At 47.9% G+C, this 22246-nt stretch overlaps 1 protein-coding gene across 2 annotated transcripts in view; it reads right to left on the bottom strand.

Moving 5' to 3' along the window:
- Positions 1-22246, bottom strand: part of LOC306638059 (schwannomin-interacting protein 1) — a 595209-nt gene that overhangs the window by 137844 nt on the left and 435119 nt on the right. The gene's annotated exons all lie outside the window — the stretch shown is intronic.

A 22246-nucleotide genomic window follows, 5' to 3' on the forward strand; every position in this document is an offset into this window, starting at 1 on the left:
ATCACTCACCAGGCTGAGAAGGCTTTACACAGTTTGCAGCTGACCTATTTCTTTAATGATGTGGTTCTTCTGCTCAGAGCCATTATACTTGTGTGGCTGTCATTAGGGTCTATTTGGCCTATGTTTGCAAAAATACATACGTTATTGCCTATTGTATTGTGTAAAGTGGTCTATGAAGTATTCTATCATTTTTGCATTTTCAAATAAATCCCCCTTTAAAAGTAAAAACTTTTTAAGAATGAGAATCAGGAGTCCTGGGTTGAGGTCACTGAGCTAGAGTCTTTCCAATGTCAGATTCTGATTCTGATTCTGACTTCCAGTCTCTGATTCTTCTTTCCATGCTCTGGTTCTTCTGCTCCTACGTGAAGGTGCATTTCCAGCAGGTCTCTAAGTAGGAAAAAGCCCCTAAAAATGCAACATTCTCATCCATGCCGATTGTGGCTATTTGAAAATTGGGAGTGTGTGTGAGCAGGAAGTGGAAGGAGACGCAATGAGGAAAATGTGTCTTTCTTAGGGTCATGGACTCACCAGAGCCATTACTGCTACTTGCGGTGGCATTAATTTTACAATAAAGAATTGTTGCCTGGTGATTTGATTCCCCCTCTTTTTCATTCAACTTACTTTTCTCTTCCTCCACCTCTGGGAACCCAAGCCTTTCGCAGGATAGCGAGGAGTCCCTTGCGCACTTCCCAGCCCCAGGGGGAGTTTCTAGATGCAGTGTGCACACCTCACGTGCTGCAGAGGGGAGTCCGCCCTACCTGCTCGACAACACGTGGTGCTAGATCGGCACCTGCATTCAGGAGCCCGGCAGTGGCCATTTTCCAATGCGCACAGTACTGTACTGCTTTCTTTCAGATATATTTAAGATAAGTGAATTACAAGGCCAAAATTCTAAGAATTAATATCTGAAACATGTAGCAATATACTGGACTTAGAATTTGTAGTCATAGTGGTATAATAATAAAAATAAAGCTTAAAGTGTGTATTTTTGGCTGAGAGTTCAGGAGAACAGTGAAGTGCCCCTTGGAGGTTGTGCTAACCACCCTCTTGTGTAAAACCCTGAGGAACACTAAGCACACAGTAGACAACTTTAACAATAGGTGCAAAGCATGTGCTAAATGTTTTACGTGTCTCTCTAAAAACATGTATTTCAAGCCTGCTGTGTGTCGGGCAGAGTTCACACCTAACAAGGAGATGGATCACAAGCTGGGTGAACAGAAACAGTGGAGTGTTCCGTTGTGACAAGTGCTGGGGAGAACAGCGTAGCTAAGAGGGAGATAGGCAGTGCCTCAGGAAGCCTCGCTCAGCAAGGCGACACTGGACGACAGCTGAAGGAGGGCTCGCAGACCCCAGTGGATCCCTGCAGGCAGAGGACCTGCAGGTGCACAGGCCTGGGCTGAGTGGCCTGGAGCGACCCGGGGGAGCTGGGTGGCAAGGCCAGGCTGGGTGGGTAAGGTGTGTGGTCAGGAGCCAGGGGAGAGGAGGACAGCAGGAGACACCATCCACTTCTGCAAGGGTGCTGGCAGGCAGGCCTCCCTGAGCTTGTGCTTCTGGAAACCGACAGTGAGGAGATCCTCCTCCCTGGTGTTCGGGAGGCAAGACTGGAAGCCCTCCCTTCTAGGCAGTGTAGGCAAGATGGCAGGCCACCTGGCCATCAGAGACACCGCCAGACACGCTCCTCCAAACTCCCCTCTTCGTTTCAGGAATGACGAGCTGAGCTGTGTGTCCCGCAAACCAGCTAGGCACAGAGGCCACACACATCCTGCTCTTGATGGAGGCTCCGATGACCCAAGCTCTTGTAACCTCAAGTCCATGACATGTCCCTTTGTCCCCGGGAAGCCTGAATGTCCCACTGGAGCATTCAGCAGAGACCCTCCAGGGTGCTCCAACCCCGATCTGGTGCTGCCTCAGTGGCCACCGGGAGGGCAGAGCCAGTGGCCTTGCTGTTCAATCTTTGTCTTTGAGAAGGTATCAGCTGCAAAGCTGGAGGAATCGGTTCCCTCTGCTGCATGCCTGCCAATCAACCCTCTTTATGTGTGAAGATGAGTGGGGTTAAAATACCCTTCGTGCAGGCTTGAACAGCAGGGAGAGTTAGGGTTCAAGGTAAATGGCTACATCCTGAAGCTGGACCCTGAGAAGTGAATTGGGAACGAGGGGAGCAACTCATCGCAGTCTCCTGAGCTTTGCTGGCTCTCGGGGGAGTTTCTTCTCTGCTTCACCAGCCAGTAGCACTGATCCAATAGGCAGCCAATTAAGTTTATTATTAGTGTGCTTTCTTTTGTTAGAATATTTTATCATATTGGCCATAATTTTAAGTAGATAAATTATAAATTTTAAAATGTTTTATTATTATCCAACAAATAAATTTTTAAATCAATAATAAAAGCAAAAAAAAAATTTCTTTTTCTTTTTTTTTTTTTAACCAAAATTGGTCTCTGATGGCTGGCAGATCAAGTGCTTTGGTCTTTGTTGAAGGAGAGCCTCGGGCAGTGGGCAGCTGCCCTTGACACCAAGGACAGCATCACTCCTTCATGCCACAGGGTGAGCTGGTCTCTGCTCACTGCGCCTCTTGCACTTGGAAGATGCCATCTGAAGTCACCTGGAGTGTGGGAGAGGGACCGTGGCAGGGCCGTGTGTGTCGGGAAGGACAGGACGCTTCACGGGGTCCAGGTTCTGGGAGAAGCCCCTGCGCAGCCGTGTTGGGTAGCTAGAGAAGAGCCTGGAAGCTGGGGTCACGGGGAGACCTACGTGGCACAGGCAGGATCCATTCAGAAATGTTCCTGGCTCAATCCCAGAGCTCTCACAGGCTCGAGGACAACCAGACGAGGAGGAACACCTCGGCGGAGGTCCCCCAGAGCCACGCTGCGCAGCCACAGCGCTCTGAGCTCAGAATGGCTGACGCTTGAGGCACATGCAGGAGGCAGCTTGGCCCTCGGGTGTTCCCCAACGGTGCTGCAGGAGGGTCCTAGCAGCATGGGGTTCCCTGGCCACCCTACTTCTCTTAACACGGGTGAACTAGGGCCAGGAGACAGAGGCCGCTTACCAAATGGCTAAGTATTTGGAAGTTGTCAGTTCACAGCTGGGGACACAGGCAAGACCTTCAGTTGTCAAAGCAACTCTGTGTGCTAAGGGGAACCACCCAAAGATCTGGAGTTCACGTGCTGAGGGGATTCTGCCTGAAGACCTGGAGTCCATGGGCTAAGAAGAGTCCACCCGAAGACCTGGAGTCCATGGGCTAAGTGGATTTCACCCAAAGACCTCAAGTGCAGGTGCTAAAGAGAGTCCTCCCAAAGACCTAGACTCCATGTACTAAGGACAGTCCACCAGAAATGGAGTCCATGTGCCAAGGCGAGTTCACCTGAGACCTCAAGTCCAGGTGCTAAGAAAGTTCATCCAAGACCTGGAGTCCTTATGTTAAATAAAGGGAGTCTACTTGGAGACTTGGCGTCCATGTGCTAAGGGGAGTCCACCAGAAGATCTCAAGTCCATGGGCTACGTGGGTATGTACCTGAAGTTCTAATTTTCGATGATGCTGTGTGTTGTTTGTGTTAAGGGATTAGGAAAAAAACATTTTTTGTCTTAATTCAGGTCAACTTGACAGTATTCTAGTAATGAAAAAAGAAAGCTCCTCACAGTGGGGGTTTGTTAAAAGCATCCATTCCGACAGTGAAATAGACTTTTCTGAAGTACTCAATGAGCTTAATTTGCTAAATAGCAATTAGCTGTGATTTAAATAAATTATTTCAAGAACTGAACATAATAACACTGTTTATCTGCCACATAATCTGAATAATTGACTTCTCTCTACCACTGATGCAGACCCAGGGTGCTGCCATCTGTTTCTTGGGAAGAGTATTTCCAGAGGCAGAACTGGAAAGGGTGAGGCTTCCTGGGAGACGGGACGTGGTCTGGAGACTGCCTAACAAACTAAACTGTGCTGTGGATCAGAGAGAGCTCCAAACTGAACATCAATCAGTCACACCCCAAATCTGTACTGTGTGCTGCTGGTGGTTTACAGGAGGCGGAGACTTGAAGGAGGGGGAAGAAGAGCTGGAGGGAGGTGCAGGAGGACTGGACCACAGGAAGGGACCTATGGCTCAGAAAGAGGGACCAATGAGGAAAAGAGGCCCAAACTGGCCCGGGCTCAGGGGTGGCTGAATCCCTGGGATCTCACGCTGGGGCCTTTCCTGAGGTTCCCCATCCCTGCAAGGCCCTCGCCCACCTTTCCTTAAGACCGAAGGAACAACTGAGCATGTGTAGAACTCATAGACCTTGGGAGAATGTACGGTGGATCCGGACGTGTGCTGCATGACTATATTCCCAGAGACTTGGGAGGCTGAGGCAGGAGGATGGCAGCTTCAGGTACAGCCTCGCCAACTTAGGGAGACATGTCTCCAAATAAAAAGGGCTGGGGTGTAGCCCAGTGGTAGAACTCCCCTGGGTTCAATCCCCAGTGCTGCAAAAATTGAAAAAAGTATGGCCAGCCTAGCTGGGGGATGGGAAGGTATGGAGGGCCAGTAGGGAAGGGCTTGGGGAAACAGGGAGGCTCATGCAGGGAGCAGTGGGCAAGGCCGGGCATGAGCTGGGCAGCTACAGGGGCCTTGGGCACAGCAGGGCTCCTGCAGCCTGCTCCTGTCCTCCTGGGCTTTTGAAGAAGGCTTTGTGTGCTCATGCTGCCTTGGGCTCTGTGAGTGATCAGCGGACCTGGTCAGTTGCTCTTCTCTGATGCTCCTCTGCTGTGGGCCTGTCTATGGCTCCAGGGCCAGGGAGGATGGGCTGTGGACTCAGGCTGTGCTGCAGATGTTGGAGTGGAGGTGTTTTGGGGAGGATGCGCAGGGCTCTAGTCCCCAGGGGCTGTCAATATGGCAGCCCCTGGCCACAGGAGCCTCTGTCTTCCATAGAAAAGCCAGCACACTACCTGCCTGTGTAGTATGCTCAACCTATAGTGACGTAAGAGACATCACACTGCGTAACAAAGAGAAAGCATGCCTCACATGTGCAGAAGCCGCTCTTGATGCTCACCAACCTCACGTGTCCATATCTGCCGCCCCCAGAGGACCTCCCACAGTGGAGGAGCACCTGCCCAGCACAAGGAAGGCCCTGGATGCGTCCCCAGCACTGCAGCAACAGTAAAGCAGCCAATAGCCTCTACTGCCCTCTTGGAGGAGCACACCTGATATGCTCTCTATCCTTTACATCAGTACAACCTTTTGAAAGGCCCCTAGTTTGTAAGGAGTAAAGGAGGGAGTGGAATTTCTGTATAACGCATGCTAGAATCGCGAGTGTGACATTGAGAGAAGGCGCATCAGGATAAGTAAGTGTAAAGTAGATGCAGGTCTCCGGCCTCTGCCCTGCAGCCAGACCTCTCTCCTAGTGACTGCCTCTGGGGTGAAGGCCTGGAGCCGGGTGGGAGGTTGGGGTCACCCTCTTCCTCCCACAGTTCCAACTGCCCCTTCTGGCTCCACTGCTCCACTAAAGCCCTCCTGGACCAAAGAGAGGAGAAGTAGTAACCCTCAAAGCACGGGGTGTGAGCCCCGGTGCACCTGAAAGAGTTCCTGATTTTAAAAGTAAGAAAAAATTAAAAGCTCTGTCAAAATCAAGGTCTAAAGCAATGAGTTTTTGCAACTCATATTCTACTATAGCTCATTGAAATGAATAATTTTGAAATGATATTTGTGAGTGAGGAATGCTGGAAAAATGTGGTTAAATCATCTATTTTCTTTCCATTTATCATCTATTATCTATCTATCTATCTATCTATCTATCTATCTATCTATCTAACATCAATGTGTCTGTCTACTTGGTATATTATATCTTTTGTTATAGTAAAACTAACTTCATTTTTTTAAGATTAAGATTTCTTTCCCAGATTTGTCCCTCTTAAAATTTTTTTTTGAAGTGGAGAATGAATATGTGAAAGACAAATAGCTGTCCAAAAAATGAAAATAGCTACTGCCTTTAGCAGTTATTAATGTCATAGCAGGTGCTCAAATAAAAATAAGCAAATATCATTTGACTATAAGCACAGTCCACTTTTAAACAATGTATAGAATGTTTAACAAAATTGATTCCTATGATGTGTATGCAGCTGTGATTGAGATAAAAAAAATAGTCATTTGTACCATTCCTTATTATGTGGAGCAATATGGAAAGTGTCTAGAAAACATGTAGAATATTTAGATCAGTTACAGAGTATAAAGAAGGAAACAATGTATTTTACTTCTTACAGGAAGAAGGTGCCTCTGGCTCTGCAGAGTCAGATCAGCTGGTTCTTGATAATGAGTGCTGCCCATCTCTGCACCTACCAGTTAGTGCCTACTCTGCCCTCCTTCTCTAGCTCAGCACACAGTAGCCAGTAGCTCACCCACAGGCTGAGAGCTGGCAAACTGAGGGGTTCTTGCCTTTATATCATACTTATAGCACATTGCACAGAACTTTATGTCAATGTACACTTGGCATATAAATGGATGTGCAGGTGAATGGGTGGATAGATAGGCAGTCAGATAGGTGGGAAGATGGATGGATGGATGGATGGATGGATGGATGGATGGATGGATGGGAGGATAGGCAGGTGGATGGATGGGTGAATGAATAAATGGTTGGATGGAGGGATGGGAGGATAGGCAGGTGGATGGATGGGTGAATGAATAAATGGTTGGATGGAGGGATAGATGGAAGGATGAATGGGTGGATGGAAGGACTGATGGATGGGTGGATGGGTGGATAGGTGAATGGAGGGCAGCAGGATGGGAGGATTGGTGGATGGATAGATAAGATGATTGCTCTTTCCCCTGCTCTGAACTGCTACCTGATCTTGTGAGCTGATTTCTCTACTTAGCCCTTTATTCTAATCCCTGTGGGCTAACTTTAAAAGACAGCCTGCAGCAGCTAATTTATGGATTGACTGAAGTGCCTATTGATTCATCTTCTGCTGAACCTCTGAAAAAGAGGTTTAAATTCACATCTTCCTGAGGTTAGTCTTGACCTAATCACTTAAATCCTGATTCTTCATTAATTTGAGCCTTGAGCACATTTACAGCAGTTTTCTTTCAAAACATTGTCCTATGCTGCTAAACGCATTCCCTGGGTGTATGTTATATGTGTGTAAGTGTGCGCACACACAGGTAGCGTCACACAACGTGAAATCTACAGACTGCAGCAGTATCCGTCACGCAGATCTGGCAGTAACCCAGGCTCATGCGTACACCAAGCCCATGACAAGCTGCACTCAGTTAAAAGAGACTCTGCTGTTCTTTGGTGCCTAATAGCTGTGTTCTCAAAAATAACTTAAGGGACAAGATGAGCATCAGGAGTGCTAATCCTAAAAGACAACTGTGTGGGTCCCTGGTGCTCATGCAGCCACCTGCCCTGGCCTCTCTGGCCAGCCCTCTCTCAGGACCTTCTGTCTCTAGTCCCCATTGTCCCTTGCCTGGTGGTGACAAGTCCAGAGTGCATGAGCCACCCCCTGTGCTGTTTCCTGCTGTCCTTTCCTTGTGGGGACTCTTCTTCAGAATTCAGAGATCTGAGCTCAAAACAGACTAGTGCACAGGGCATCAGGCATCAGTCTTAACTCTTGCCAGCGGCTGCCAGAACCAAGAGGAAGCAAATGTGGTGCCAGAAGGTTCTGACATAACCCTCAGGCTGCCTAGATGGACTCCTGAGTCGCTTGAACCTGATGAACCCTCTGAGAGCCAGGAGACGGCTGGACGGCAGGATGCAGGAGCCGTCTCTACAGAAGCTCTGCCACCTCTTTTCATGCTTCAGACTCTTGCAAGAAGGGGGAAAAATGGTGTCTTATTTGAATTATTCATGCCACTTTCTGTTCTGCCGATTCCAGTGCGCATTTGAGATCATTAATATATCATGAATGCTTCATCTGGCTCTCAGATTTTGAGAAGTGAAGCCCCACAGAAGGCATCACGATTCATTGACAAGGCCATTACCTGTAAGCTTTTAGCTCCTGGGGCTCCGTCGTATTTTGGAAGCACTGGCTGGCTGCTCCATGAGGTGGCGCTCGAATTGCACACCTTTAGGGGCCCAGGGGGCACTTGGAATGAAGGTGTGCGGTTTGGCCCTCATGGAGCTGAACAGTGCAGGTGAAGGCGCCCCCCATGCACTGGCCTCCCACAGGTGGGAAGGGCACCTCTTGGGGAGCCCAGGTGCAGCCCGGTGGCCTTCACTCTCACCAGACTGCAGGGAAGGCAGATGAGCCTGTCCGTGCCCCCTCCCACCAGGCAGTGGGCGGCAGGACAGAGCGGGCAGTGTGGCTTGCTTTGGTCCCCGCCAAGCTGCCAAAATCACCGTAGCATCGGGGTCCTGAGAACAAGCCAAGGATGTGCCACCCAGGAAAACAGCACATGGATCCCCGTGGCTGCTCAACAACATTCCAGAGGGAGTCTGATCAGCAAACTGCAGTTCCAATCCAGCCAATATTAATATCGAGCATGTGTCATCGTTCACCAGTACGACTCCCCGTGGTATCTTCTTATGGTTAAAGCACGACCGACAAGCGCACTTATGAGTGTCCATTAAGACGGAGAAGTGCATGCTGAGTGGGTCTGTTGCTGGGCCACAGAGGTGCGTGCTGGTAGAATTTGGAAACACAAACCTCCAGGGCACTTGTTGGATTAGACGTGGGTGTGAGAGTGGAGACTCCAGGACTTTGGCTCATACAACTGAAACGGGATTACTAGTGAGACGGAGAGAACTATGGGAAGAGCAGGGTCCTGATACGCCAGTGGGCATCCAAGTGGGGCTGTCAGGCCAGCAACTGGGTGTGTCTGGGAGGAGCACCCGTGGGATTGGTCCCACGTGGGTGGCTTTGGTGTTGAGAATGAGCACAGGGGCTGAGCAGGGGACAAGGTTGCAGAGGGAAGGAACCTGCAGGGCCACTAGGAGCAGAGCACCCTGGGAGCACCAGAGACGGTTGGTCCTCCCTGAGCTTCTGCAGATGTGAGCCCGTAAGAATGTCTGAGCCGAGTGTCAGACTGGTGCCGTCTCCTCCATCTGTCATGGGGCTTGTGCACCCTTTAGGGTAGCATCTGCCCTCCTTCCCTTTTCTCAGAGGCTTAAGACTCTGACCTCCACTCCTCAGCCTGCGTTTTGGAAACGACCCCTGACATGGTCATCTGGACCTCACAGCCGTCCACACGATTTCTGTGAACTAGGGAGAACGTCATACTAGGGAGAACGTCATACGGGAACCGTAGAGTCTGAAACACACTCACATAACTGCCTTGCGAGGTCAGGCTCTGCCACCTCCGCCCACATTTCCAGGGACCAACAGCGGGAGGAAGTGGGCCAGGCACCACTGCTGGAACTGCTACCAGACCTCAGGGCATGGGCCAGAGTCTGTGGCTCCAGCGTGGAAACAAATGGCCCCTAGTGGGACCCTGGGAGCTTTGCCACTGAGTGGAGGTGAAGGGAGGGAGGAAGCCACCAGGCCATGACGTCCTGGTTCCACTCTGTCCCATCACCATAGCAACTGCGTCGATGCTGTGCGCCGTGGGGCACCTCCAGCCTTTCTGGCGCCTCTCCCTGTGGATGGCCACATCAGACCTGCCCTTCATCTTGGCCTCAGGAGACTGGAACCTTTTATCCCCCGTGCAGCCCTGTGCCTGAAGTCCAGGGCCTCGTCACTCTGTCCTGAAGAGTTAAATGACATTCGGGCAGCGGAAACTTCAGCCAATAAAATAAAAATCCAAACCAGTTGCCTTTTATTATCACCTAAATTATTTTCTGCACTTGACATGGATTTATTGGTCAGTTTAGTCTCTGTGACAGATTCAGTCCTGGTCACACGGAGCATGACTAACTGCCTGAGCTACTGCATGTCAACGGGCATGATGCACATGTGATTCATCCCCATCCAATAGCCCCGTGGGCTGGAGCTGCTGAGCACAGCAGCCCTGCGACAGGAGCCCGAGACCAGGAGGGGCCAGCAGCCTACCGGTGCTCAGGGCAGCTGAGGGGCCACGGATCGGCTTGGCTGTTTCCTGTGCTGCCGCTTTATGAAGATGGTCACTGGCGTCTCCTTGGTGATTCTGTCTCAGGGAACATGTGATGTTGCTTGGGGGCTGTGGGAGGACATATGGGCACACATTGCCACTCGCTGGTGCACTGTGGAGGGGAGACATCTCTGCAGGCAGTGGCCAGGCCTACAGGCCTCTGCAGCTGTCTGAGGCCATGGCGGGGAGTTTACACACTGCCTGAGCCTCAGGTCCTCATCCGCAGCATGGCGTCAGTACTTAGCCACAAAGCCTCACTGAGCTAATGAAATCAAGGTCACTGAGCCACTGGCACCTGTGGCAGGTCCACAGCAGGTGCTTCCTCGGGCCCGACATGTACGACTTGGTTTTCCCTCATGGAAGCCATGAGCTGACTACCGGGGATCCGGATGAGGAAACCGAGCACAGAGTGGTTGGTTACTAGCCAGAGTCGCACCCTCGGTGCTTGGGAGTCCGCAGTGCTCACTGCTGTGTGGGGTCTTTAAGGCGGTCGGCTTCACTGATGTCGCCATCATGAGCTGGTGTCACCTTGCCAGGGCAGGAGCCAGGGCAGGAGGGTGAACCCAGGGACGCCTTCCTGAGGACTTCTCCAGGGCTCAGGAAAGGCAGCAGGGCAGCAGGAAGAACGTGGGTTCAGGAGTCAAGACACCAGGGCTCTAGCGCTAGCTTTGCACCTGCCAAGAGGCTGCGGGGACCTGGGAAGGTGGCCCCTGTGGAACCCAGTCTTCCCATCCGCAGAGGAGCGTCGATGTCTCTGCTGCATGGGATGCTGAGGCTCCAGGGATTTCGCGTGTGGAGGCTCAGAGCCCCCGGCAGACAGCAGGTGCCACTAATGCAAGTCCCACTGCCCTCCCCCTTGCTGAACAAGCAACAGCCCACCAGGCCTGTCCAGAGTCTCCCTGGTGCTGCACAGCGCAGGACCGCTGCTTCCCCGCAGGGCCAACCCTCTGCAGCCCGCTGGGGGCACGGTGCTCCGTTAGAGAGGCTCCCTCCCTTCCTTCTGGAAGACTCCTATTCATCCTCAAGGCCCAGTCCACCAAGTGTCTGCCCAGTGGCCACTGCCCTTGAGGGTCCAAGTCCTTTTCTCTTAGCAATGCACCTACCCCACATCCACAGACACCTCCCGAGAGGGGCCAGGAGCAAGTTCCTTTTCGGAAGGAACTGGGGGGCACCAGAGCTGATGCAAGGTGCCTGGTCCCGGTGGCATGGAATGAGTGGCAGCTGTAGTCACTGCAGTCACCACTACCACTCGAGTCAGGAGTCTCAGGAGCTCCCATTCTAAACTGTCTTTCCACCCATCTTAAAGTGACTTGTAGACTTCATTCAGAGGCGAGTTAATCACAGCAGAGTCCAACCACCTACACAACAACAGCGAGCAGCCGCTAATAGGCAGAAACTTTATATACCATTTCCATAAAACTTCTGAAACAGGCTCAGAGAGCTCAAGTGACTTGCTCAAGCTCACACAGCAGATGACTGGTAGGCAGGGTCCAAGCCCAGGGCGTCCTCCCCCTAGTTTTGTTCCCTGGAACAGGGACCTGGTACTGCAGCGAGCCTTCCTCTTCCACAGCAGGAGGTGGTCCTGGGCATCACCTGAAGTGGGGTCCTCCTGAGGCTGGCCAGCCCTGCTCACTGTCCCCTAGCTGGTGACAAATCAATATGCCACTTCAAACGTGTGCAGATTGTCTTTGTAAGATGTATGAGGAATTCTGCTATTTAAGGTCATGTTGTAAAGCAGTTCCATTACTCAGGGGACAGGAAAGGACACACGTGCCCTGCATCCCTGTCCAGGCTCACACTGACCCCACCTGGATTCTCACTTGCCCTCACCTCTGTGCACTCCCAGCCTCCTCTACATGCCTCTGTTCCCCTATGCAGATTGGGGTCCCAGAGCACAGTCATTGGCTCATACACACCCAAGCTCAGAAGGTCTCCTGGTTACTTATAAGTTAGTAGTTAAAGGCAAGTGTCTTTAATTTAAGAAGGGAAAAAATGAGAGATAGTGTCTGGCACTGAGTACTCAAACCAATTTCCCCAGAATGTCTGAGAGTGTATTACAGACTTCTCTAGCAAATTCAGAGAGCAGACTCTTAAATCCATCAACTTGGAGACGTGAGATGCTTCATGGAGGCTAAACCTAAAGAGCTACTTCAAGGTCACTTCATCTGCGCTTCCTCACAACTTCTCCGAAGCCTCCCCTCCCGTGGTCCCTGGTTGCTGCTCTGAAGTCTCGCTCTAGGCCTTTCCTCTGAGGGCTTCCCTGGCTGCTGCCTGGTGCACCCCTCCCCACCTGGGGTCACCTTGAGCCTGTCCTCATCATGGGCTGTACCTGTCCTGTCTCTGAATCTGTGACCTTGTGTCCCCCCATGAGCGCAGGTCAAGGCCCACCTGGGTTGACCCAGGCACATGTGGCTCCCCACTGGCTGGGGGAAAGCTGATCTTCTAGAACCTGAAAACTAGTGCAGACTGTAGATTTTACTCCCTTTTCAAGTTTATGTACTTCTCAGTGGCTCTACCACTACATTAAACACACTGAAACTCACAACAGCCGCATGAGCAAAAAGCAGTAAATGTGGCAAAAAATACCTTGCAAAAATAATAATTTCCCCCCAGATACTTGACAGGTGTCCTGAGGCCATTAGGGAAGACCCCAGGAAGGCCTAAGCCTGCACAAGGTATGAGTTGCTTCTAGACAGTGAGCAGGGCCAATACACAACCAAGTCAAGAAGGCACGGGTACTTACTGCTCCTCTCCAAGTTAAAGCCAATGTGTGTAATTTGCTACCCGTATGGTAATATTTTGCATAGTTTAGCAACAGGATGTCTTAGACTTTCATCTTTATGCTAGCATTCCAGTAAAATAAAAGTTTACAGACTTAAACATAATAGAAAATGATAAGAAAAATTGGCCTAATGCTTTTGTAATTATACAATTTTCCTTTTATTTTGCAATGTGTCTCTACAGAGGTGCTAATGGAAACTGTCAAATCTTCAGTGCATTATAGAAACAAGAAAGCACTTTAATGCAGTTGAAGCAATAACTGAACGACTGTTGGTGATAACGGCTGTGAACTACTCAAGGCTTCTCCTGCACAAGGGAGGAGAAACGTGGCCATAGACTTTGCATGAAACGGCCTCCAAAAGTTCCTGTTTGTACTGTTCGTCTGTGTGGTTCATGCCTGCACCTGCGCATTCGGATTTATCTGATACACTTGACTAAATACCTCTTCCTATTGTTTTAAAATTTCAGTCATCTGAATGGCAATGGTAGCACATGTTCGTTGCAAAAGTTCAAACTAAAATTAAGTATCTATGCAAATTTTGGTCTTTGCTTCCTAATTCTATTCTTTTCACATGACTGTTGCTAAATAGTTAGGTTATAAATTCTACCTCTTCTCTTTGCTTATATAAACATGCCCATTAAATATAATAATAAAAGTAATAGCAAAGAACACTTACAGAGTGATTAAGCTACGTCAGGTATTTTCTTAAAGGACAAGGCATATATTACACTATTCATAAAACCCTGTGAGATAAGTGCAAGTATTCATTTCATTTTACAGATTAGGAAGCTCGACACAGAGGAGTCAAGTAATTTGTCAAAGTCACACAGCTAGTGGGAAGCAGACATACACTCAAGCAGCAGGTAATCCCAATTACTAAGCCGCACTGTCTCTCACACTTAGCCTCTCTGGTTTGTTCACCTGAAGGGGATTGTACCATGCTGCCTACAATTTTATGGTATACTTAGCAAAACGTCATTGCTCTCCTTCCAGTGCTAGGTGGGCATCGGAGACACTCAGTTTACCATGAACATGCAGATTGTCTTCAGGCTTCTGCTCTCTCAGATGAGGTAGACGAAACCACCTTGCACACAGATCTCTATGTACTGGCCTTGTTGTTTCTCTCAGAATTGAGCTTTTGGGATCAAAGAATGTGTAGGTGTTAAATCCTAACAGATACTGCCAGCCCATCTTCCCCAGATGTTGTAAGAATCTGTAGCAGTACCAGGTAAGTCGGGTAATTCATATTCCTGCCCCTCCAGGTCTTCCCTTGCTGCCTATCATTTGTAATAAAGTCATTCTGTAAATAAATAATGGTCACAGCAACCCTTATTTTATAGTTTTTGATATTATAATCTATTCCTGAAAAAATATGTGTGGACTGGTCATAAGATGAATAAATACAAGTAAAATAATTTAACTGGAGACATTGCAAATAATAGTTCCCAACTTCAACATACAGTTAAGTTTTTCCCTGGCAACAGCATTCATTTAGTATTCATTTTCTCCCACCTTTTTCTTGCTCTGGGGAGGATGGAGAAGGGGCAGACCACCGTCTGTCCTGGGCAGTTTATACCAGACCATCTCCCCGGTCCCTTCCAGCTCAATGATTCCCAAAGAATGTGAATCTTAAAGAAAACCAGCAAGCTACAAATGCCGGGAAGCCTGCAGGTGACTTTATAGGGTGTGCACATGAATCTATCAAACCCTAGCCATGCCCCTGAAGCATGGGGATGTGAGAGGGACTCCCGGCAAGAGCAGCCAAGACCAGGACCAGGGAGGCTGTACCGCCAGGTGCCTGGGCTTGAGTGTGGGCTCCCTTGCTCCACGCTCATCCTCTTGGGACCCCAAGGACACCCTAAGCATACATGTTGTGATCAGAGCCAAAACAACACTAGCAAATTCACATGGGGAAGGCAGTCTCCTGACAGATTTCTTAAGGCGAGTGTAAATCCTGAGATCAGCTTTTCACGTGAGATACTCATGTCACATCTGATTTGACTGGTTAATTTTCTTCAATTGTTTTCTGATTTCTCTCTTTGAATTGATACCTGATAATGGCACACATTCATGGAGTACAGTATGGTCATTTGACACACACCTACATTGTGTAATGATCCCATGGAGCAAGTAGCATTTCCATCTCCTTAAACACCTGCCATTTCTTTGTGTTGGGAAACAGAACTGCTGTCTTCTAGTCCTTACGAAATGCACAGCAGACCCCCGTGTGCTAGGGTCACACTGGAGCTCATTCAGCTGTGCACTGTGCATTTGGCTCTTGCTGTCCAGCCAACTGGACCCTGCCCACAGCTAGTGACCACAGCTGTATTCTATACCAGTGTCCAGCTTTGAGTGAGGACACATGGTATGTGCCTCTGGGCTGAGCTTATTCCTCTTAATGGAAAGATTTTAGTGAGATTATTTGCATTGTGAACAATTCTTTTCCATTTAAGTCTTACAAATTCGATACGACAAATTAATTTTCTAGTATCTAAAATGGTGCTGATTTGAACTTCTGGCATTTTTGTTTTGAGGGTCATAGTCAGTTCATTTTTTTGAATCTACTTTTGAAGGTCTAACTGTTTTGATGATAATTTGTGGGGGTTTTTGGGGTGGTTTTTATTAATCTCACAGAGTACATTTTTAGCCATTGTATATTTTTAGTTAGTTTTGAATGGATTTTTCAACCATCGGAATTGAAACAGTGTTAATAAACAGTGTTTATTGTTAGGCTTGCATTTATTGCCTAACTAATGCATGATTACATTGTGAGCACTTTGGACGAAGAGAGCAAAGGAGAGCAGAGGCTGAGGGAGACAGACGCCAGGAGAGAGCACGGAGGAAGCCTCAGTGCATCTGATGGCACCGAGAGGGCCGGCACATTTGCAGGTGGGAAGCAACGGAGGCGAAAGCGCCCAGGTTAGAAATGACAGAACTGGAATCCCCAGTTTCCAGCAAATCACGGAGTCTGTCAACAGCAGAGGTGGGTCCTCTGGCCCTAGATCTCCGGGCCCCAAGGCTGCTGCTGGCCTCCGGCGCAAGAAGCCCTCCTTGCGTGGAAGGGCCACTGCGCCATCTCCTTGTGCCTCGGCTTCCTCTGAGCTTCAGCAGAGCATCGGGAGAATTCTGCACCAGGACTGTTTGCCAGGCCCCAGGCTGTGGGCTGTGGAGAAGGGCCCTGGAAGCCCCACGGCGGTGCCGCCGCCCACTCACTCAGAACCACCGGGGCAGGTGTCACACTGTCCTCCCGCTTGCACTTCTGAAAACACTGTGCTGTTTAGATCTCATTTCTCCGTAGGTTATGGGATGTGGTTGCCATTTTCCAATGAAGGATTGAAGGAAAAAAAGTGCAATTCATACCTAGCCGCTGGAAACCATTTAAACTCAACTCCATGAAACCGATGCTACAATGTAAGAGCGTAACTGCACTAACCCCCAAACAAATGAGAAAATAGTCAAGGAAGCTTTTGAGGAGCTAGATCTATGTAAGTGTGGCAAAGGTCATCATGATTAAATTCTGTGCACGGCGAACTCTTCAGAACCTATCTGAGATGCAGCAAAAATCACTAATGCTAGCTAATTAACCAACAGTACAAACCCAGATCAATCATAAATGTTTCTAAAAGCAGAACTTGAAATTTCAGTTACATTTCTAGGTTGGGGAGCTGGGAGAGACCTAGGAGTGTAAACCTAAGCCAGAAAGCATGTCACTTTTAGGAACCAGTGCTGGGAGGCATTTTTTCCAGTAAATCTATGAGGTTGGTATTATTTCCCACACTTTACATATGAGAAAGTTGGAACTTATAATTTAGGAATCCTTTTCAGGCTCACATAGGTAAATAAAAACAAAGAAACAAACCAACTAGGATTCTAACCCACGTCATCTGATTCCAAGTCAAAAATATCTGTCTATTCTGATTCACCACCTTCTCAACAGATTATGAAATTTAACCATAGTCTTCTAATGTAGCAAAAACTGCTTCAGAACTGATCAATTTTATGTGCATTTCTGCTCAGAGGAAATGAGTAGCATCCTGGCATGTGTCAATCACCACAGGGACTTGGGGCTGGGGTCTTCATGGCCATTAATGTGGGAAAACCAGAGGGGTTAGGCTGCCCGTCTCTCTGAGTTCTAATAGTGAGGCTGAACCTTCTCTTGGTCTGACATTTTTAAATAACCTGATTTCTTGTTTGTGGGCTAATGATTAAAATTCTGGCCCAGTTTTCTTATAAATTAAGCAGAGAATTCTGGAACTCATTTGACTATCTCTGCTTTTCTTTTGTGTACACGTAACACTGTTATACAGAAACTAATCTGGCCATCCATTTAAGGAGAGAAAAGCCAAGGGCCCTGCTTCCCTCCCAGGAATAAGATAAGGTTTATCCCCAGAGATGCAGACTGGAGGATTACCCAATCACCAAATAGAGGGGATTAGACTCGACCCCCAGAGCAGAGACCTGCATTGTGGAATTGACCCTGAGAAGGGATTTGTGGATCTCTGAGGCACAGCTGCTGGTGGATGGAGATAGCACAGCTCCTTGCTCCCGCACTGCAGAGCTCAGAGTGCGCACCTGGGAGTTGGTGCTCACCAGCACAGGGGTCCATGGCACTGCCCAGCACGCCATTAGTGGTTGCTATGTTGCTGGGGATCTTTAATCTCCAAAACGTAAGAACTGTCAGAGCATCTTCACTTCCATGGAGTTAAGTTATCAAACAGTAGGGGATTACCTGTGTTGGTCAATGGAAGAATGTTCCACTTTAGCTCCAGCTAAGAGTCTTGGTTGGCACTAAATGCAGGGGTGGGGGAGGACACAGACCACAGTCTTTAAGGGTTTATAAGAAGAGTAGAGTAGTAGCCACTGAGTGGCTCTGTCACGCTCTGGGCCCTGTACTAGCATCTCTGTGAAGACTCATCTCCCCATAAGGTTAATAGGCAGAGATGCCCTATTTTGCAGATAAGCAGCTGAGAGCTGGAGGTTAACTAACAATTCAGTTGTTCAAGGTCCCTCAGTCATTCATGATGGAGCAGACTCTGGTTTAAGGTCTGCTCGGCCCATACACCACATCGCCCCCAGCTTGGGTGGAGGATCTATGATGAGATGTCACGGGCTCACATGGTTTCTTTAGCGTGCACATTATTTGTTGCTGATTACTAAGATGCTGTCACTCTTTTTGGGACAGCCAGGAAACATTATTTTACAAAATCTTAGGGCAAATCTTTGCTTGTTTATCTTTAAACATACAACTCTTTTTGTATAGAAAAAATGTTTTGGAAGTGATCAAAATTATTAGTGGCTCAATCCAGTGAATGAAGTGTGATTGGGTGATAGAATTTTAAAAAAAGAAAAGCAAAAGGAAGTGTGAGCAACAAGTCATGAGGATGTGAGATGTACTGTCTGGGTGCTCCTTACTGACCCAGGGTCACTACCTTTTTGCCACCTCATCTGCATGAAGAAAAGAGGATTTTCCAGTAAGAAGGAAACCACAGTTGATATCCAATGAATGGGACAGAGAAATGAGTGCTGAGGGTGGAGTCTGGAGACCGGATGGGCGAAGGACCTTCACAGCGATGATTTGAACTTATGTAACATGCCTGGTAAACTTGACCCTCTTCTATTCGCTGAAAAGGCAAAACTGACTTCCTCTCACAAAAACATAAAAATTCAGGTACTTTCTTAAAAATCCAAATTTGAAGAATGTGAATAAACAGTCATGAAGAATTATGAAAGGTTAGAAAGGATGGGTCAATGATGTCAATGTCCAGGTCACTAGAAGAGTCAGCAGTGATCTCCAGGAAGGGCATGCAAGATGGTCCCAGGGGTTCAGAGAACATCACGCTCCATTTCTCTTTCTGCCTAACCTTATGCTCTTGGAGGTTCTGTTTATATGTTTCATGATCCACATGACCTGTTAATTGAATGTTGTTCATGAACATGCACACATGGTATAGCAATGTAAGAATGCAAGTCTTACAATTGCAAGTCTTACAAGAATGCAAGTCTTGCAATTGTTTATACTTAATCTATATGTTAATCAAAGAAGGGGACCACTGCTCTAGACCTATTCAGGAGAAGCTGAGAGGAGCCTGCTCAAGAGGAACAATTTAGTGCTATCAAAGAGCAGTGGTGAGGTGATAATTTTGTTCCATCAAAGGGCCATAGGAGATTGGAGAAAGCCTTCCAGTGATCTGTGTTTGCGCCTTGGATCTTTCCTAATCTCCCATGCGAGGACTACCCAGGCCTGAACAAGGGGAGATGAGACCAGTGCTTTTGGTGCACGTGGCTGTTGTCAGTCCTTCAGGCTTTCCGTGTGTCAACCTGGACTTTGGCTCCCTCTCATCTACAGTAAGCACATGGAGGTCCACGGAGTTAGAGGGAGCAGGGTCTCTAACACAGGACGCCAGTCAGCCCAGGTCCTCCGGGTGGGCCCAAGTCTTAGCTGGACTGGGAAGGAAGACTTAGTCAGTGAGAGGGTGGACCACCCTCCTTTGTGGGGCACATAGATTCCACAGACGTCTTGTGGGCCTCCTGCTCCTCCATCTGCATGGGAATGAGGCTGCGGGGAGACATTGAGGCCTGGGGATGCCCTACATGGAACTCTTCTAAACTTATCTTGATATGGAACAATGGCACTTGCTCTCAATTCTATAGGCATAAACATTTAATATTTTACTTACCCTCTGGAGACAGAAATTTTAAACATTATAGAAATATTTATAATTAAATATTATAATATTCCAGCTGATGCTGGAATTTTTTCAAATATTTTTATAGCTGATCCTTGGGAATTTTTCCACCTATATTTTTTATTGAAAGAAATTATAATATAATGAGAACTCTCAAAAGGAAAAAGTTAATTATTTTTACTCCCTGTGACTCTTTTCTAGAATTTTTTTTTTTTTGGTCTTTGTGTGCCCCAGTAATTTAAACCCTGGACTTCCTCCAGGAACTTCCGATCTGTGTTAGGCGTCAGCATCCCACACACATTTCCTGAGCTCCCACTTCCCACCAGGATGTCTGTCCCACCTGGCTGAGGGCTGTTTCCTTATGTGTGGCTCAGAAGAGAGTTTCTGGCTAAGGCTACTCCAGCTCCTACCCTTAGCGGAGAGAGTTGTTTTCTTTTTTTCTGTCTGGGAGGGACAAAGCACTTCTACCATAAAATTTCTCAGGCTTTACTGCAATTGTTTATGGACTTGTCTGTTCCCCAAATGAGGCTTTGGGTTCCAGAATGATAGAGATTGTGTCTCTTTATTTCTATATTTTCAGCATCTAACAATAGTCTAGCGCAAGGGAGCTCCTGAGCATGTTATCAGGGAACCAGACATTATTTTCAAAGTCTTATTAAAGAACCACTAAAAAATAATCCCAAAGTCTAATGTAGACTGGTTATGGTCATTTACGGTTTATTTCAAATGACCAATGTCTCTTCCGTTGCTTGGAACAAAGCACTCTACATTGATTCCTGCCAATAGTGTGGTATCGATAAACCCTCTCTACTTGGAGCTTCAGCTGGAGCCAAGAGAATTCTAGGTAATCATCTTTTGAGAACACACATAGCTAAAACTGCAACTCATAAAGTATTGGTGAGGCAAGACGATGCTTTAGCCTTGGTCGCTTCTTAGAAAATTGTTTGTTTTGGTCTGTTTCTACGATCTTACATTAATAGCCATAGTTCAAAAGGAATCATTACTTTAATATCCTGGAATTCTCTTTTTGTCTGCGCAGCCATGTGACACATGCTTTAAAAGTATTGTCCCTTGATAAATTTATTTCAGGCCAATTCACTCTGGATGAAAAATAAATGTCCTAACCCACGGATCCATGTTTCAGGTCCTGCTGGGTTGGCACCCACAGATGTCTCTCACTTCTACGTTTAAATTAGGGGAGGAAAACAGCTGTAAATTTTCTGACCTAGATAAAAATCATCTTCCTTTACAATCCGTTATCCTTCCAGCTTGCTAACTTCTAAGGAATTGATTTAAAAGAAACAATCTAATTTCCTCCTTGCTATTTATGGATTTCCCTCCTTTCTGTTCCTCAGTTCACATCAGCAGGGAAAGCAGAGCAGCCAGGGAGGTGCTTATGGCTTGATTAGCTTGTATTAATTTAAACCTAAAACATTGCAAAATTAAAACACCAAAGGTAAAGTCTTTATTTTTCTTCAAAAGAAGAAGCTTCTGCATGAGCTCTCTTCCACCGCGCTTGGTGTCCTCCTGTGGAACTCACAAACCACCATGCTTCGTCCTTCAATGCCCGTTTTGCCAAGGACTTCTCTCTGGAAAAGGGATAGTTGGAGACCCAGCCTGCTTATCTCTGAGTCTTTAGCCTCAGAAAGGACTTTATTTGTGATAATGAAAATTACTTCCCTCCCTAAACTTTGGTACATTTTCAAATGAGACTCAGGTGGAATATTGAAAGGAGGGTCAGTTGAACCATTGGGTTGTTTTCAAGTGAGGTGAGGAGCCAGATCTAGGAGCAGAAGCCTGTCTCTCACAGGCTACTTCCTATGCCCATCCAGAGCATACTGTCACGCAGAATCTGAGTCCTGGTCTCCCCCCAAGGAACGTGTAGGGCAAGAGGGAAGAGGACTTGTAACCATGTTGTGGACAGCACAGGGGTCGTGAGGGTGTGGTGCTCAGACACAAAAGTACTTATATCCGGCCAGGTGCAGCCAGGCCTCCCCGCATCCTGCTGGCCCCCAGTCCCTGGCCAGAGATCCTCTTCCTGACACATCTCCAGTGTCCGCCAACTAGGGCTGGCCAAGTTCTTGCTGGACACACATGGGCCCTTCTCTTTGGCCATTGCTGGGGCAGCTTTGGTTGGAAAATAGTTGGCATATCACTTTTGGACAGATGACACAAAAAGAACAGATTCCTAGGGAAACCAGTCTCTGACTGGATCTTGACTGCTTGAGAAGTTAGGATGTGATGCTCCGAGTAAGAGGAAGTAATTGAGGCTCCATTTTGAAGCTCTGGTTTGCACAGTGTGTTCAGAAGCTTCTGTTTCTTGTTGTAAAATGCGAAAGACCGAGTGGCATGCAGGGCTCACTGTCAACGCATGCGCCTTACAGACCAGGTGGGGCTCTCGGTGCGAGGAGGGGGGGCATTCAGCTGCTTTGTTTGCCATGCTCAATTTTCAGCTTTGTTGTCAGATTTGCATTTGAAGGCGCTATCAAAGCACGGCATCAAAATAATGATGACGGTTGTTGCATAATGTAAGAAAAGGCCCTCTGCAAAGCAAGCCTCCAAATGGGGTGCTTCTGCAGAGCGGGAGGAGCTCATTCACAACTTCGTGGAGGAAGCGCTGGGCCAACAGGCCCCAGGCCACCTGATTCTAAGCCGTCCAGGCACAGCCACTCAGAGGCCAGCAATCTGCTGCGGAAAGCTGCCTGGAAGTCACCACGGAAGGAAGACAAATTTGGTTTGTTTGTCTTTGTTAAACCAACTACTAAACTCAG

This window comes from Sciurus vulgaris (assembly GCF_902686455.1).
Source record: "Sciurus vulgaris genome assembly, chromosome: 10".
In the NCBI taxonomy this organism is placed as follows: Eukaryota; Metazoa; Chordata; class Mammalia; order Rodentia; family Sciuridae; genus Sciurus; species Sciurus vulgaris.